This window comes from Podarcis gaigeae (genome assembly GCF_964106915.1).
Source record: "Podarcis gaigeae genome assembly, chromosome: 5".
In the NCBI taxonomy this organism is placed as follows: domain Eukaryota; kingdom Metazoa; phylum Chordata; class Lepidosauria; order Squamata; family Lacertidae; genus Podarcis; species Podarcis gaigeae.
In genome coordinates, this window is record NC_139681.1 from 97434672 (window position 1) to 97448977 (window position 14306).

The following is a 14306-nucleotide window of genomic DNA, read 5'->3' on the forward strand; positions in this document are numbered from 1 at the left end:
CACTTCAGGGGTTGGACCAGATAACTCTTGGGTCCCTCCCAACTCTACAATTCTATGAAATAATAGTGACCAACGGAGGCCAATAGTGAAATTCAAGGGCTGGGATTGAAAGAGCTGCTCAGACTCACACAAGAGGTTAGTATTTCTTTGACACCTATAGTACAACCTGCTTTTGAAACTTTCCTCAATTTCAAAAGCAGTTTGTCGTGCAGTCACTTTTTTGGAGGCTAAATGGAAGCTAAATGAGGAAAAACAAATCTAAATTCCCTCTCTCACACCCACCCACACTTTGGCTCACTGAATTGAGCTTTTGTGGTTCTTCGGATCCTGCCTGTTGACTTACTGCAACAGCAGCAAAAAGAGTCAAAAAGCATTGTGACTCAGTCACTAGTTGTGGAAAATTATTATAGCATCAGTGTTCTGTGAGTTTTAAAAGGACAAGTCAAGCGTAGTTGTAAAACTTCAAGTCCTTCCCCAAAAACCACTCCATGGCCGGTGGGCTGCTGCAGCCTCTTCTCAAACTAGGGCGGGTCTTCCTGATGAATTGAGGTGCAGGCCAAGCTATGGGGAGAGTTTGTTCCTGGAGGGCTGTGCTTCCCCATGCTCTCAACGTGTGAGCTATGTGTGGAATGCTGCAAAATAAGGCAGCCTAACATATTTAAACCCCTATTTTATTTCTCGTATAAATGTTTACTTCTCGGCATGGCCTTAAAACAAACAAAACCGGGATCTAGTAGGTGCTCAGTCATGTTCCCTGGCTCCTGATATCTTCGGTGCAGGACTCCCTTGGTTGGTGAGTCTGTATCAATGGCTCTCAAACTTCTTTCTCCCACGGTTCACTTCGATACTGCTGAGGAACTCAGCAGACTATGTAGGAAACTATTTGTTCTACATTTTAGAACACCCCCCCCTTCCGTTTATGGATTAAACATCATGGATATGGGTGGTTACCAGCATCACTGTCAAAACCAGGGGACTTACTTGGAAAATCACAGTCTCACCCTCCATTGTGATGAGAGAATCAATACTGTGTCAGTTCAAGTACAGATACTCAAGACCTTCCACAAACCATCTGCATGGAGCCACAGGACCACCATGGTCCACAAACCAGAGTTTGAAAACCTCTGTGTTTTACATGAAAAAAGCCACAAAAAAGCATTCACACAGACAAATGACACACAGAGATGATTAAGAAATGTCCTGCTTACTAATCTGAAAAGTGTTATAAGGTAAAGGTAAAGGTACCCCTGCCCGTACGGGCCAGTCTTGACAGACTCTGGGGTTGTGTGCCCATCTCACTTAAGAGGCCAGGGGCCAGCGCTGTCCGGAGACACTTCCGGGTCACGTGGCCAGCGTGACAAAGCTGCATCTGGTGAGCCAGCGCAGCACACGGAAACGCCATTTACCTTCCCGCCAGTAAGCGGTCCCTATTTATCTACTTGCACCTGGGGGTGCTTTCGAACTGCTAGGTTGGCAGGCGCTGGGACTGAGCAACGGGAGCGCACCCCGCCGCGGGGATTCGAACCACCAACCTTTTGATTGGCAAGTCCTAGGCGCTGAGGCTTTAACCCACAGCGCCACCCGCGTCCCGAAAAGTGTTATACCCCACCCTTAAGAAGCACTTAGTAATGTTCATCCCTTCTTAAACTCCACCTTCAGTGAGTTGTTAAAAAGGGAGGCTGTCGACAGTTTGCCGTCTAGATTCTGAAACTTAGGTCTGGGCCTCCAGGAGAGATTTGTGGGTTCTAGAACTCGGGGAGTGAACATCTATCAGTTGTGGGGAGTCCCCCCCGCCCCTGACTTCGGCTCTGGGCACAGACCCTGCAAAAGAAGCCGTTTCATTCATGTCCTTCAGAAGAAATGTCTGCCACTCAGCTGAGCACAAGCAGTGCAGGAAAAAGGGAAGCGTCAATGCTGAAGTTATATTTAATACCCAACTACCCCAGCCCACAGACGGCCATACACAGCTGCAGGAAGTGCCGCAGGAATCGAACTCTTACCCTAAAATAGGGTTTGCAAGGTCCTGTCCCAATGAATTCAGTGAGAAATTGGCATTTGAGAAATATTGGTTCAGGCTCTGTATGAGCCACATAAGGGGCTGATTACTCTCTTAAGGTGGGTCATACTACTGGTGCATGCAGCCCAGCAATCCCCTCTGACTAGCAATGGTCCTCCAAGATATCAGACTGGGGTCTCTCTCAACCCTGCCACTACCTGACCCGTCTAAGTGTAGATACCAGGGCTTGATCCAGGGATCCTCTGCTTGCACAGCGCATACACACACGTACACACACACACAAAACCACTGAGCTATGGGACTTGACTGGATTACAAATCTTTCTGCCATCTTGAAGGGTTCTCAAAGTTGGAAAAAAAGTTGAATAACCTGATTGGCAGACATGCAAACTTCAGAACAAATAAAAGTGGTTTCTATTTACACCATGTTGTAAATATGATTGCAACTGCAGACTTGTCAACCCTGTCTCGGTTGCTGTTTCCTGTACAGAATGACAAAAGTGTCCATTAGGGAGAATAATGATGGCCCCAGAGCATTAAAAAATTGGTTCGAAATTAGTGTGACATCCATCAGAACACTTAGCCTTTAAATGCCTTCATTATTTATGGAAGAGAACTGTAATAGCTTGAACACAATGCCTTTTAGACAAGGTTGGTTAAAACTCCACAAGAGGTTACATCATCCATATGTTAAGGGCGGGCAGCAGAGAGGTTGGAAGTATCAAAGAAAACTATTTATCCAGTAGCAGAACTGGCTGGTCCAGGCAAAGGGGAAAGAGAAAAGAAGCTTTGAATGGTGCTCATGTCTCCAGAGAAACTGACTTTACTGAATAAATGCCTAACCAGGGAACAGGGGGCTGAAATGGAGAGAGAACACTTGTGAAGTCATTCATGCTTTTATGAGATTTTATTTTCAAATTTTCATGAGCCAAAAATGAATTCTGAATCCCAACTATCGGCACACCCACGGTAACAACAGATCCATCTATTTACAGTGGTACCTCAGGTTACATACGCTTCAGGTTACAGACTCTGCTAACCCAGAAATAGTGCTTCAGGTTAAGAACTTTGCTTCAGGATGAGATCAGAAATCGTGCTCTGGTGGCGCGGCAGCGGCAGGAGGCCCCATTAGCTAAAGTGGTGCTTCAGGTTAAGAACAGTTTCAGGTTAAGGACGGACCTCCGGAACGAATTAAGTACTTAACCCGAGGTACCACTGTATTTATCTATCTACAGTATGATCACTTGTCTGAACGAATGGTTCTTAACCATTACTGGAAGGATGAGAATCAGCATGTTGATATCAGGAGTTTGGTAATCAAGTCATATAATCTGTCTTGTGAAGTTAAAATATTCCATTCACTATTAAAAGCAAACACACGTTTAAAAATAAAATACCAAACTACCCCTGGCATCACCCATTTCGTCTGATTTCCAGAAGTGCTTTTGCAATTCTCATCGCCTGGCTGCTAAAGTTACTGACCTAAACCAAGAGGGAATTTACAAAGGTTAACACTGTAATCATTCATGAGTGTTAGCACTAACCCATTTTTGGTCTCTGATAAATACCATAGAGAAAAGGACAATAAAAAGCACAAAAAGACACAGGTTTTAAAAGAAACCAAAATTCAGCAATGGAAAGTAAGAGGCAATCAATCTGGAGGGAATGATGCACTCATTTTAATCAATTCTGCACTTGCCTTTTTGACACAGGAGTTTCCTTTCTCCTACTGAAAGGGAGAGAGACAGGAAGCCCATGCGCCTGCCTCCCTCTTGCGCTTTATACCAGACCTCTGGCTTTTGCACTTCTTTTCCTCATCCGCACCCAAAGAGGTGTGGACCGTGACATCATGCAAAAATCACGATGGCCTGCTTGAGTGTGTTAAGAGGCAAGGAGGAGGTGGTGTCTTCTCCTTCCCGCTGCACAACACAGAATTGCCTTGCATCAAGCCAGGACCAACCGCTTGCATTGCAAAAGTAACTCACCCTAAGATGAAAACTGTATGTTATATCGCAAGGGTAGCTAAATTCTTTTTGTGTGTGCGCGCGCCATATTCACCCTCCAACAGCAATATATTCGTAGTGCATGTGGCCAACCTACTTTTTCTTAAACAAAAATATTCCCAAATGTAGAAGAAAATTGTCCAGTAGCACCTTACAGACCAACTAAGCTTGTCCTGGGTACAGTGGTGCCTCGCAAGACGAAAATAATCCGTTCCGCGAGTCTCTTCGTCTAGCGTTTTTTTCATCTTGCGAAGCAATCCTATTAGCGGCTTAGCGCTATTAGCGGCTATTAAAGGCTTAGTGGATTAGCGCTATTAGTGGTTTAGCGGCTATTAATGGCTTAGCGGCTAAAAGGCTATTAGTGGCTTAGCGGCTTAGAAAAAGGGGGGGAAGCGAAAAAAATCGCAAGACTCGCAAGACGTTTTTGTCTTGCGAAGCAAGCCCATAGGGAAATTCGTCTTGCGAAGCACATCGAAAAACGGAAAACCCTTTCATCTAGCGGGTTTTTCGTCTTGCAAGGCATTCGTCTTGCGGGGCACCACTGTATAAGCTTTCATGTATCTGAAGAAGTGTACATGCACATAAAAGCTTATACCAAGAACAAACTTAGCAGTCTCTAAGGTGCTACTGGACTTTTTTTTAAAAAAAATATATTTCGACTGCGTCAGACCAACACGGCTACCTACCTGAATCTAAAAATATTTCCAGTCTCTGCAGGAGTAGACACAGAAGAATCAGGAGGCTGTTGTCTCATACTTGATACCCATGTTGGATTGCCAACACCTGAGGTCCAATGTCTCCAGGTGATGCCCACTGCTGCATGTTACAGCAAGCATCAAGCCTACCCTAAAAGCACCCCCCCAAGCCACCCCAAGAGCTAAGCAAGGAGTTATCAGAGTTGCTCCTACTACTCAACTTTTCTCCAAGACACCCCCTTCTCCAACAATTCACCACCAGGTTCTCAACTGCTCACACAACTCAACCCCTCTGCCTGCTAAAAGCAACACACTTTTTAGCATTTAGAACACTCAGTTTCATTAACTGTGCACATCTTGTAAATGGGTTCCTTCAAATTTACACCAAGAGCCATTTTATTCTACAAGAAGCACTTTGTGATGGAATAAATTATTCCAGAACACTTATTTCAGAGGGACTGCAATCAGAGCTAGTATGAAGTTCCTCAAACACATATATGCGAAGGGAAACTTGCATTGAGCAAAATACCATAAACTCCCCAAGTGTCCAACTCCCACAAAAGTATGTTAATTAAGTTTTCAACTCAATTACGTTTTATGACTCAAGTAGCTCACTGTTTTCCAGCTTCGCTATGGAATCTCAGTTGCCAAACACATTCTGAAATGCTCCACAGGAGAGAAAAAAATTAAACTAGTAAGAGCCTGCTTTGTCCCAATACAATGCAGGCAGATCTATTTTTACTTTGGGAGGCAATCAAAATAAGGTGCTGCTGCACTACACACTTAAATTCTATTGGTTAAAATTCTGCATCTTATTTTAACTTTAAGAAAGCATCATAAACTTTAAAAGCACAACTGCCATAAGGGGGGGCTGCGTTAGTCGGAATTAAAAAAATCTGAATTAGTAGACCAGCAATTTTAAGACTGAGAAGATGCTATGGGAAAAGCCTGCGCACCCTCCTTCACTGGGGGCTAGAATGGCCTGCCAGAAAGAGAACTGGGCCAGTGGAACATTTACAGCCCAGCTTCCTCAGTCTACAAAGAAGGTTCGGCCCTGGAAAATCCACAGTACAAACCCCAGAGTTATCAAGCAGAGTCCTTTAAGCAGTACGTACTTGGCTGCAATTTACAAATGAGCTAAGCCACATTAATCAGCTTCCAGACTCATTTATTTAGAAGATCTATATCTTATTTTCCAGTATGTGTGCAATGTGGCTTGCAAGAATAAACAATTAAACTAGAGAATCAACAGCTTTAATCATAAAAGAAAACACCGGCCACTTAAGACAAATCAATGTTAGGGGGGGGGGAATCAAACGCCCCCAATGAAAATGGTTTTGTACTCCTGGAAACAGGCAAAATGATTCTTCAGTTTAAGTGAGATTGTTCCATAGTCTTCAGTGTCATGTGCAAAAATCTGCTCCAGTTCCAGTACTCCAGCTACACACATCCTGTATTCTGGAATTTCATATCCATCTTCACAATAAATCTTGCAAAGGCTTGGGCTTTCCAGGCCACACTATCATTTGTTCATGGATATACGGTATATCAGAAAAAAAATATCTAGGCAGTAATCATAGTGACACTATAATTTTGTTAACTAGATCCTGAAAATGTGATTTCCCTTTCCTGGAAGATCATCAGTGTTTAATCCTTATGTAAATACTCGCTGTTTAGCAGGGACTTCCGAAGAGCCAGGGAAAAAGGCTTCATCCACTGAGGTGGTTGATATAATGTCACCTTGACAGAAATTTCCCCCCTTGGTAGCAAGCAGGAGGAGTCCGTTCTGAAGCTGATGTTCACTAGCCATCTCACAGACATATCTCGGAAACACTATCTCTGCCAAACCATATAAAACAAACAGCTTTTCCGTGATTCCTAAGGTTCTGTGCCATATTCCACAAAGACTGTTCTAGGTGCGACAGAACTTTTTGCTGCGTTTGCTGCTATGGGCGAAGGAATGTATTATGGGAGGTGCTATCATAGACAAGATTCAATGTCAACAGATGCCCAAGAAGATTCCAGGTTATCATCTATACAGAATTGGAGAAGCAACCAGAATGTTACTTAAGTACTTGTTTTTATGTTCCAGAGGTAAAGGAAAAGGGACCCCTGACCATTAGGTCCAGACGCGGACGACTCTGGGGTTGCGGCGCTCATCTCGCTTTACTGGCCGAGGGAGCCGGCGTACAGCTTCCCGGTCATGTGGCCAGCATGACTAAGCCGCTTCTGGCGAACCAGAGCAGCACATGGAAACGCCATTTACCTTCCTGCCGGAGCGGTACCTATTTATCTACTTGCACTTTGATGTGCTTTCGAACTGCTAGGTTGGCAGGAGCAGGGACTGAGCAACGGGAGCTCACCCCGTCGGGGATTCGATCCGCCGACCTTCTGATCGGCAAGCCCTAGGCTCTGTGGTTTAACCCACAACGCCACCCACATCCCTGTTCCAGAAGTAATGATGTGTAATTCTCTCTTTTAATGTTTGCCTCGTTTTAGCCTTGGATATCCAAGACTCTTGCCGCCTTCAGTCTGGAGGTAAGCTGGAAGCTTACACAGAATGTCCAATTCGTAACCAATATGTTGCTCAGGCCCAAAGAGAGGCAGCAGCTGCCTATAGCACCAAGTGGAACCCAACTAATAACCCTGATCCCTGCCAAGTTGACAGCTGTAATAGCACATCATGGCCATCTTCTGTGGTTGCAGCAGAGAGCCAGCCAGCCACTCCCTCATCTGGCCAGCTGTCAAGAGAGGTGGAGAGGGTGGGGGTTTGGGGGGGGTAGCTACACACAAAAAGACTGGCTTTGTTCCTGAACAATCTAGAAGTCATAAAAATATGAGAACGCTAACATGTGTTCATTCATGAAAAACAAATATACACAAACCTATTGAATCTGGAAATTAATATTGTTAAGATTAATGTTTTCCCTAATGTAGACTATAGCTTGCTTAGGAAAGTAAGAGTACCTTGTAAGCCTTATTTGTGCCCATGCCCAGAAAGAATGCAGTATTTTATGAACCTCCCTTGACACTGGGAACTAAGTTGTCCCCTGCTATTCTTCCATATTTGTGCGTTTAATTCTTGAAAGCAGGCATTTTACTGATTGATTGATTGATTTATCTATCTATTTCAGTTGCTACGATTGCCTTCCAGCAAATAAGAATTAGGTAACGTAATCTCAAAACAACTGATTTAATTCTGTTACGCTGTATTTTACCTGGCTGGTAGTTACACCACTAATCTGTGTGTCTAAAAGAATTTAGGGCCCACTTTTGAAACCGAGTTACAAAGGAAACAAATATGTGCTTGCACGTTTTTTCACCATATTCTTCTGCATGTGGCCCCAAAAGGCTGCTGAAAGTCAGAGTCAGCAGCTGTGGTCTTGGATGACAGAATATTCTTATCTGGTACAAAGCAGCTTCTGACATTACGGTACTTTGGATCCAAAATGACTGAATGAGGAGTTCTATTTGCACCATTTCCTGGCTGTCCTTTCCCTCCAAAAGTCAACCCTGAAGGTCAGGGGATACCCTCCCAAATTGTGAGTGATACAGCACAACTATATGGGAATATTGGGTTGTACCCCCCCCCCCACAGGCAGAAATTCCTTCTGCTCACCAAGGGCACTATTTAAACCCAAGGCAATGACACTTTAAATACAATTTGCTTCAATTACAGTGCACTGTGCACTCACATCTTAATATCTACAGCTATGGATGCATTTTCTCATTTCTTAATAAAGGCTGAGATTCTTCAATTACCAAACAGACGCCTACAGAATATACCAAAACACTTTGGGGGCGAAGGACCTGCACTTTCCAATTTTTGCTTTGTATTCACATTGCAAAATAATTTTTCTCTTCTGAATAATAATAAAAAAGGCCCACTGAAATGTTTGCCAAACGTTAGAAGAAGGACGACCAAGCTGAGCTTCCTGAAGCAGAAATGCTAAACTGAAGACAGCAACTGAAAGAGACCTTTTGCTTTGAAACCTGACAACAAAGACTCCGGAAAGATAAAGACTCTTTCGGGCACAGTCTTTCCTTCCCCTGCAAGTGACGTTTTAAAATTCAAAACACCAAGAAATCACAAGTCACTTAAATGGTGTTTTTCAAACAACTGAGATAAATATTGTATAAACTGCGCCAACGGGGTAGAAGAGAATTGCATAAATGTCGGCAGCCGAGCAAGATTTGTAGTCCACAGCTGTGAGCAGGAAAGGTGACAGAAGGGAAAAGAAGCAGAGAGCCGCTAAAAAATAAACACGGGACTCAAAATGCTCCCCACACACCACATTGGCTCTTCCACTCTGACTCTCCCAGTTCCCAGAACTTATGCAGCTAGATGTATTCAGACTTAAAAAACCTTATTTTCCTCTGCAACCAGGGATGAAGGCTCAATTCTCCATGTATCACTCATATCATCTAGGACCGGGGTGTCGTAACTTGGACTGGTCCACAGACATGATATGACATGGCAGAAGTACTATTTTGGGGGGACAGGGAGCAGACAGGAGTTCTGTGTCCAGGGCAGCTGACTACCAGCTCCATCTGGTACGCAGGCTGAGACCCTCCCTGCCTGCTGTCTGTCTTGCCAGAGCAGTGCATGCTCTGGTTATCTCCCACTTGGGCTACTGCCATGCATTCTACGTGGGGCTACCTTTGAAGGTGACTCAAAAACTGCAATTAATCCAGAATGCAACAGCTAGACTGGTGACTGGGAGTGGTCGCTGAGACCATATAACACCGGTCCTGAAAGACCTACATTGGCTCCCAGGACGTTTCCGAGCACAATTCAAAGTGCTGCTGCTGACCTATAAAGCCCTAAATGGCCTTGGCCCTGTATTCCTGAAGGAGCGTCTCCACCTCCATCGTTCTACCCGGACACTGAGGTCCAGCGCTGAGGGCCTTCTGGTGGTTCCCTCGCTGCGAGAAGTGAGGTTCCAGGGAACCAGGCAGAGGGCCTTCTCAGTAGTGGCACCTGCCCTGTGGAATTCTTCCCATCAGATGTCAAGGAAATAAGCAACTATCTTACTTTTAGAAGACATCTGAAGGCAACCCTGTTTAGGGATGTTTTATCATGTTTTTAATATTCTGTTGGGAGCCGCCCAGAGTGGCAGGGGAAACCAAGCCAGATGGGCAGGGTATAAATATATTGTTGTTTTGTTTTGTGGTGGTGTACGGAAAGCTTTAGTGTGTCTCCCTACAAAGATCTGTTGCATCATTTGTTGACAAGTCCTGAAAGGCTTCTCCGCCTGAAAGAAGTTTTACCTGAAAGCAGAGGAAACTGAGCTGGAGGCGACTTACCAGCCAGATCCAACTCTGTGCTAAGAGCCTATATCATGAAGGATAAAGTGGAGTAAACAGCTTTAAAAACTACTGTAACCAAAAGCCCAGTCTGCAACACCTGACTTTTCTAATAATAATAATAATAATTTATACCCCGCCCATCTGGCCGAGTTTCCCCAGCCACTCTGGGCGGCTCCCAATCAGTGTTAAAAACAGTACAGCATTACATATTAAAAACTTCCCTGAACAGGGCTGCCTTAAGATGTCTTCTGAATGTCAGGTAATTATTTATCTCTTTGACATCTGATGGGAGGGCGTTCCACAGGGCGGGCGCCACTACCGAGAAGGCCCTCTGTCTGGTTCCCTGTAGACTCACTTCTCGCAATGAGGGAACCACCAGAAGGTCCTCGGAGCTGGACCTCAGTGTCCGGCCTGAACAATGTGGGTGGAGACGCTCCTTCAGGTATACAGGACCGAGGCCGTTTAGGGCTTTAAAGGTCAGCACCAACACCTTGAATCGTGCTCGGAAACATACTGGGAGCGTACTTCTAGTGTCCTGTGCCTTCAAAGGATGCCTCCAATTTGAACTTATTTCATTTTAAGATGTCTCTTGCATGCACCAGTTTTCCCCCTAGACAAAATCGCAATGCCTGCCAAAGTACTGTTTAGACAACACAAGCTTATTTACCCTTTTCTAAAAAGAGTGCTAAAAAGAATTCCTACAATTCACATGGCCCTGTTACATTTCATCTTTTAACTCTTTTCCAGCTTGTCCCACATTCAAAAGGGCTTATTAACCTGTATCCATAAAAATAAAGTTAACATCGGAGACAAAAGAGAACAGTTATCATCTTCTCATGCTTTGCTGGCCAGTTTTCAGAGGCATCTAACTTGCCATCAGAACAGATGTGGTCCATGGTCTGATTCTGTAGTGATGGTTTTACTGAGTACAGGTGAGCAAGCCAGGATGGAGCAACACACCTGAGAGACAGCTCAGCACATTAATTAGCAAAGAATGTCCACGGTGCGCCAAAAGCCCCCTGCTTCAACTCTCATTATTGTTGTTGTTTAGTCGTGTCCGACTCTTCGTGACCCCATGGATCAGAGCACGCCAGGCACTTCTGTCCTCCACTGCCTCCCGCAGTTTGATCGAACTCATGCTGGTAGCTTCAAGAACACCATCCAACCATCTCATCCTCTGTCGTCCCCTTCTCCTTGTGCCCTCCATCTTTTCCAACATCAGAGTCTTTTCCAGGGAGTCTTCTCTTCTCATGAGGTGGCCAAAGTCTTGCAGCCTCAGCTTCAGGATCTGTCCTTCCAGGGAGCACTCAGGGCTGATTTCCTTCAGAATGGATCGGTTTGATCTTCTTGCAGTCCATGGAATACTCAAGAGTCTCCTCCAGCACCAGAATTCCAAAGCATCCATTCTTTGGCGATCAGCCTTCTTTATGGTCCAGCTCTCACTTCCATACATCACTACTGGGAAAACCATAGCTTTTACTATATGGACCTTTGTTACTCTCATTATTACTATTCATTAAATTCATATTCCGCCCTTCATCTGAAGATCTCAGGGAGGTTCACAAGATAAAAATACAGGATAAAAGCATGAATAGTTAAAAGTAAAACAAAACAATAATGCCCCCCTCCTACAAACACATTTAAAAGGCTGTGGAATATTAATCAGCCCAAGGTCTGGTTGAAGAGGAAAGTTTTCGCCTGGTGCCTAAAGATGTATAATGAAGGCGCCAGACGAACTTTCCTGGGGAGAGCACTGCACAAACAGGGAGCCACTGCAGAAAAGGCTTGTTCTTGTGTTGCCACCCTCCAGACCTCTCATGATGATCATAGCATCTGGTCAGTTTATCTGGGGAGAGACAGTCCTTAAGGTATTGCAGTCCTGAGCCCAAATTTACCAGTTCCCCATTTTAGATACAATCATACCTCGGGTTGAAGTAGTTTCGGGATGAGTATTTTCGGGTTGCACTCTACGGTGACCCAGAAGTAACGGAGCGGTTTTGCCGCTCGCGCAGATGGTCAAAATGACATCACGCGCATGCACAGAAGCAGCGACTCATGACCCATGCACACGGGTTGTGTTCGCTTCAGGATGCAAACGGGGCTCCGGAACGAATCCCGTTTGCATCCAGAGGTACCACTGTACAAGATATATGGATCACAGCCGAGTGGAAAAGCACATGGCCTGCCTACAGAATGTCCTGGATACAAGGTCTGTCATCTCCAGTTAAACAGGATCACAGAGCAGATGATGGGAAAGCGACGTCTGCTTGAGGGCCACTGCCTGTCGCCATAAGGAACTCTGAGCTAGATGGATAAATACAACCTTATCCAAGGCAGCTCCCTTTGTTCCCAGCTAATACTACCTACCTCACAGGGCATCTTGCAGGGAACATTAAGATAAAAGGTAAAGGGACCCCTGACCATTAAGTCCAGTCGTGACCAACTCTGGGGTTGCAGCGCTCATCTCGCTTTATTAGCCAAGGGACCAAGCAACGGGAGCTCACCCCGTCACGGGGATTCGAACAGTCAACCTTCTCATCGGCAAGTCCTAGGCTCTGTGGTTTAACCCACAGCACCACCCACATCCCTTAACATTAAGATAACGAGCGATAAATGAGCAAAGTGCTTGAAATATTTGGAAAATGCTATATAAATGTCAAGCATTATCACCTTCTCCTGCAGCAAGTTTTAGAATGCAAAACAGCACAGATATGTTAGCAAGGACATCAGCATGAGAATAAAGTTAGCCCATGCTTATTCTTGAATTAAAAAGTTAGAACTCATTGCAACAGCAGACCCGGTGCAACTTCAATAGGCTGCTGGGGGAAACCCCCAACCCAAAACTCTTGCCCTTTAAAAAAAAAAAAAAAGATTAAAACCAGTACTGGCACCAAGACCTTGAGATCAGTTTTCTAAGAATTGCTATGTTTACAGAGTTCTGTGGACAATCCAACTTTTCTGACCAACACCCACAGTGAAATTGCAACAGTTTATTTTAAAGGAAATGTGTTGAGGAATTCACACAACAAAGCTTAGAAAAGTCAACAAATAGATGGAGCGCAACAGTCAGAGGAGAGGGCATTGGCACAGGGTATTCCATTCCTCTTGTGGGTTTCATTAAAACTTTTATTTACTCTAACGTTACTTGCCATACTTGTCATCTCCTCTGAAGTCAGAGCTCAGAATCTGAACGGGAGACCTGCAGGGCAGACAGACAGACATTCTCAAGCAGCTTAGCCGTCAACAGAATGCAGGAGTGTTTGTTTGCAGAGATTTGCCGGCAGCCCCTCCACCTACCCACCCAAAGGAAGATATCAAGATTTCATCACCTGATGAGAACATGTGTGTGCAAATGCTGGCTTTTAAACCAGTATATTGATTGCCTATGGGGAGAGAGAAATGTAAGCTCCCAGCTTATCGCCACGGCTTTGAATCATTTCCAGGGAAGATTTTCTCCACATGGAAGCATTGAACAAAGGCCGCACTTAAGATGGAGCATACTTCAACCGCCTGGGAGAAACGGGATGCCTCATCAGTGAGAAAAGTCTCGGCCTGTGAAAGCATTTCCAGAGCAGGGGCCCAGATGTGAAAAATACAAAGCAATAGTCTCCTTGTCTCTCCGCAATGGCAGAAATGCATTGCACTTGCCAATAAGTAACAACAGCCCAGCTCCTTATGACTGGTATAAGGCAGCATCGGTGGGGCACAGAGACACAGATAGCTCTGCAATGCAGCATGTATTATTACTATTAATAATAATACTAATAAAATTATTTATTTTACTATTATTTTAATTATCAATAATAAGCAAATATATGTATCACCCTTCACCCAAGGACCACAGGGTGATTTACAGCATAAAAACACCAAAGTACATAGCATAAAAAGAAACAAAATAGCAACAGCCCACCCACCCAGCTTAAAATTGTTTAATAAGCCAAAGGCATGGGAGAAGAGGAATGTTTTCACCTGGTGCCTAAAGTTATGTAATGGCTTGCATATATACAACGAAATAAACAACTATCCGACTTTTAGAACTCTCCCCATTTTTCTTCCCAATTTACATATTTTATTTTATTTTGGTTTTGCTGTTATTTATTGTATTTATTAGCAACCCTTCATCAACGAAGATCCCAGGGCGGCATCATGTAGTAACTGAAAGGACACCATGGTCATACAGTACAAAACACAATTTATTAAAATAACTCAATTAGAATCACGTTGAAACTTTGCTATAAATTGCTATTATTTAGGAGGTTGTGCACAAGCAAATGCAGTGGGG

At 44.3% G+C, this 14306-nt stretch overlaps 1 protein-coding gene across 2 annotated transcripts in view; it reads right to left on the reverse strand.

The window, feature by feature from the left end:
- PSMD1 (proteasome 26S subunit, non-ATPase 1) overlaps positions 1-14306 on the reverse strand; it is a 90411-nt gene that overhangs the window by 51115 nt on the left and 24990 nt on the right. The window lies entirely within an intron of this gene.